Raw genomic sequence first — 4,911 nt, forward strand, 5'->3', positions numbered from 1 at the left:
AGGCTGTGGTTCCTGTGTAGTAGGAATAGAGTTATCAGAAATTACAGGCATTTCAGGTGGTTTAAGTGTGATACTTCTTGTGGTAATGGCTTTAGCTGTTTCATTCCGGGGGTTAGCATTTGTATCGCTAGGTAGACTCCCCGGTTTTCTTTCACCAATTAACCTTGCTAGGTTGCTCACTTCTTGTTCCAAATTTTGAATAGAAGCTTGTTGATTTCTAAATGCTTGAGCATTTTGTTCATTAGTTTGTTTATGAGATGTGAAAAATTGAGTTTGAGATTCAACTAGCTTTGACATCATATCTTCTAAATTTGGCTTTTTATCATCGGTTTGTGGTGGTTTATTTAGAAAAATAGGTCTTTGCTGATTGTAAGTATTGTTAGATACTTGTTGATTTCTAGGATCTTGTTGGTTGTTGTATGGAACATTTCGATTATAATTCTGATTTTGATTGTAGTTTGGTCTTGGCGGTTGATAATTACCTTGATAATTATTTCCAGGCCTTTGGTTTATATATGAAATATTCTCTCTTTGTTCCATTGTTTGTTCAATACTGAGACAATATTTTGTCAAATGTGGTCCTCCACACTGCTCACAACTAATTCGTATTGCGTGAATATCTTTAGTCATCTTTTCCATTCGTCTCTCGAAAGCATCTAACTTTGCGGAAATGGAATCAAAGTCATGGCTAGAATCGGCTCTAGTAGCTTTAGATGAATGAAGAATATCTTTTTCCTGGTGCCACTCATGTGAGTGTGAGGCTGTGTTATCAATAATTTTGCGAGCTTCAGTTGCGATTTTCTTCATAATGGAACCAACAGCTGCTGTGTCAATGTCTTTTCTTGTAGCAATATCGCATCCTTGGTAGAATATTTGCACTATTTGATAAGTGTCTAAACCATGTTGAGGACATCCTCTCAATAACTTTCTAAATCTTGTCCACGCTTCACATAGAGTTTCATTTGGCTTTTGTGTGAACGTAACAATTTCTCCTTGAAGTCTCACAGCTTTAGATGCCGGAAAGAATCTTTTAAGAAATTTCTCAACTAAAACATCCCATGTATCAATCGCCCCTTCTGGTAACGATTCTAACCAATCTTTGACTTCTCCCTTTAAAGTTCAGGGAAATAACATGAGATAGATTTGTCCATCCTCAACTTCTCTTATTTTAATTAGAGTACAGATCCTATTAAAGGTTCGAAGATGTTCGTTTGGATCTTCTTTTGGTGTACCACTAAATTGGCATTGATTAGTTACTATGTGTAAGATTTGTCCTTTGATTTCAGAATCTGGTGCATTAATGTCTGGTTGAGTAATGGCATGACCTTGGCCAGTGCGTGTAGCTCTCATTCGATCTTCCATACTTAGAGGTTCCTGATTTTCCATGATTGAATTTGTTGAATCTGAATCACTAGAGGATTCTAATTTAATGGTTTCTTCCTCGACAACATCTGGTTGAGTGATTTGTGGTTCAGGAGGAATGATTAGTGGTTCAGGATCTCTGAATTGTCCTTGAATATCCTCCGGGTTCTCAATTGTGAGGTCGGGTTCAAAAAATGGATTATCAGAAATTTGAATTGGAATACTCGGTCGACTAGATGATGATTCTAAAGAAAAATCAATGGCGACGATATTGGCTAGATGTCTTGATCGAGTTACAGGTGGTGAACGTATGAAATGTGGTGAACGTTTTGCTCGGTGCATTCACTGAATATCCTATTAGTTATAAAGATAAAAATTATATAAGTTATCAAATTAATAGACTTTTCTGATTTTGCCCACATTTTGAATAGCCAATAGATGCAGCAGGTAGCCAGGACCCTTTAAATCGGAAGCCCACAACTCGCCACTAACAAATCCAACTATTACTACGAACCAGAAAATTTTGGATGTCTATCAATTTAACCGCTTAAAATAATTTTTCGTCGAAATTTTGGATGTCCTAAAAACTAGAGCGTAGAAATGAGAAAGAGAAAGCACGTCGAAAAAATAAGAAGCGAAAATAAACGTCGAAAAACAAAAAAATTGAATAATAAACGTTGAAAGAAAAGCGTCGAAACTTAAAAGTCTAAAAACTAAAAATTAAAACTTGCGTCTAAAGGTATTAAAGCTTAAAAGGAGTTCTATATCTAAAACGGCAATAACTTAAAAAGGCACTAAAATCTAAAAATTGCGTCGCAAAATTCTAAAGCGCCTAAATCTTAATCTAAAGAAAAAACACTTAAGGGATTTTACGGCAAAGCTTAGAAATCTATAAATATAAAATAACTATGGCAAAATACTAAGTTTAATACTAATTACGGACGATAAAAATACAAATTATGAATTATATGTTTAAAATATATAATTTATAAAAAGAAACAAAAAATGATAAAATTACTTATTTTTTTATAAAAATATTATTTTTATATTATTATTTTATAAAAGTATTAATTTATATATTAATAAAACAACTTAAAACTTAAAATAAAAAATTAATTAAAACTAAAACTAATTATTATTTAATTAAAACCCTAATTAGGTTAATTAATAATAATAATAATTAATAAAACCCTAAACCGTAATTAATGCAGTACGAGGTTTGACCTGTCATACAGCTCCGCGACTGCGGTGCTATCTGCCCAAGTGGCTCCGCGACTACGGAGGTATGCAGTCTCAGAATAAATTGCAGGTTCAACTGGTTCGGCAGGTTCAAATATTATTATTATTATTATTATTATTATTATTATTATTATTATTATTATTATTATTATTATTATTATTATTTTTATAGAAAATATAATGTAATTTAACTAAATCTTATAAAAAAAATTACTTATTAGTTTTTATAACTTAAAAAAAACTTTTTAATTTAAACACTTAAAAATATAGAAATATATATATATATATATATATATATATATATATATATATATATATATATATATATATATATATATATATATATATATATATATATATATATATATAAATATTTTTTTTTTCTTTTTTATATTTTTGCTTTTAATATTTAAAACTTATATAAATATATTTTTACAAAAATAGCTTAAATTTTTTTTATAACGTTTTGCTTTCGCGTCCCCGGCAGCAGTGCCAAAAATACTTGATGTGTGTGAGGGGTAGTACGAAATAGATTGTATTTTACTACGAAATACTATTAAATACGATATAATTTTAAACAAGTTATTTATTTATTTATAGAATGGATATACCTAAACCTTGCTACAACACTTATAGGCAGTGTACCTAATTGTAGAGTAGTGTAGTTTTTTAATAAGTGCGGTTCGTTCCACAGGGATACAGTTGAGTTTAACGCTATATTTTTATTAACTATATTTGTATATAAATATTTATATATAAGTAGTATTATTATTATTATAAAGGGGGGTTTTACAGTTTAATGACCGGTTTGTGGATTTTTAAGTCCTAATGCAAAATATTAAATATAACTTAATTTAAAGCGTAGAGTAAATGACGATAAATAAAAGTACGATAATTAAAAGTGCAATAATTTAAAGTACGATAAATAAAATGACAGTAAATAAAAATGCGATGAGATATAAAATAAAGGAATTATGCTTATTTAAACTTCCGTAATCATGATGTTTGACGTGTTGATTTTAATTTATTATCATGGGTTAATTGTCCTTTGTCCTGGTTTATTTGATATTTCCATCTGGTTTTGTCCATAATAGTCCATCGGTCATAATTATAAAGTGCGAGGGTCTTCGCCAAATTAACCTTATACCCGAAGTCAAATATTCTAACTAATTAGGGACTTAAACTGTAACAAGGTCTTAATACTTTGTTTAATGAATACACCAGGTTATCGACTGCGTGTAATCCAAGGTTTTAATACTTTGTTAACAATTACACCAATTACCCTTAAATGTAATCCACCCCTATTTTAATGAGTCCAGTGACTATTAATCCATCTCCGTGTCCGGTCAAATGAACAATTATCAGTATTTATAAATATCCCGCCTAGCGTACCCAGTCAAGCGTATGTGATTATATATAAATACGTCAAGTTGTAATCTCTATATTAAATTAACAAGATATCATTTAGTTAATTAAATATAAAGCCCATTAATAGCCCATAGTCCAATTTCCACAAGTGTCGGTCTTTTGTCCAAACACCAATTATGGTCCAAAGCCCAATAACCCAGTCTTAATATTTAGTACAACATCACGATTACTTCGTCCTAAATAAGAATAATAATTACTTAGCTACGAGACATTAATTTAAAAAGGTTGAACATAACTTACGATGAGTATTAATCGCGTAGTGTTACACGGACAAAATTTCGACTTTCAAAACCTTAAAACATTCGCTACAAATACCCAATTATTATTAAACTTAAATTAAAATTAAAATTAAATTTATAAAATATATTATGTTTACAGAGAAGATAAGAGAAAAGGCGTGTTATGATCGTCGAATTGTATGTCCTTTTATAGGGGAATTTGATTTCTGTTGTGCTCCGCGACTGTGGCTAGTTTCCTCCTCACAGCTCGCGACTGCGGAGCTTCCATTTCCAGCTCACCCATAATTTGGATCCTAGCTTGCCGACGTTTATTTATTTAATATATAAATATAATATATATATATAATTTACATAGTTAATCATATATATTATATTATATTTATGTGCATAGTTAATTTGTAATTTTAGCTCCGTTGAGTCGTACGTTGATAGTTGGTTCATGTCCCGGTTCTGGATTTTTGAACGTCCTTTCGTACGCTTAGATATCATGTACTTTGCGTTTTGCGGCTTGTACTCTTGCCATTTTTAGACGTTTCTTATCAATAACTTGAACCACTTGGATTGTACTTTGTACTTTTTAGCGTTTTAGTCATTTGCGTCTTCAAATCGTCGATTCTGTCTTTTGTCTTCACCTTTTATTATT

The 4,911-nt window shown here is 30.6% G+C and overlaps 1 non-coding gene across 1 annotated transcript; it reads left to right on the forward strand.

Annotated features, from left to right (window-relative positions):
- The first annotated feature begins 895 nt into the window (after positions 1–895).
- Positions 896–1,002, forward strand: LOC139894812 (small nucleolar RNA R71). The gene has a single exon (XR_011775294.1). It is a non-coding gene; the product is annotated as a small nucleolar RNA R71 (small nucleolar RNA).
- Positions 1,003–4,911: the final 3,909 nt, after the last annotated feature.

Source organism: Rutidosis leptorrhynchoides, chromosome 2 (assembly GCF_046630445.1).
Source record: "Rutidosis leptorrhynchoides isolate AG116_Rl617_1_P2 chromosome 2, CSIRO_AGI_Rlap_v1, whole genome shotgun sequence".
Classification (NCBI taxonomy): Eukaryota; Viridiplantae; Streptophyta; class Magnoliopsida; order Asterales; family Asteraceae; genus Rutidosis; species Rutidosis leptorrhynchoides.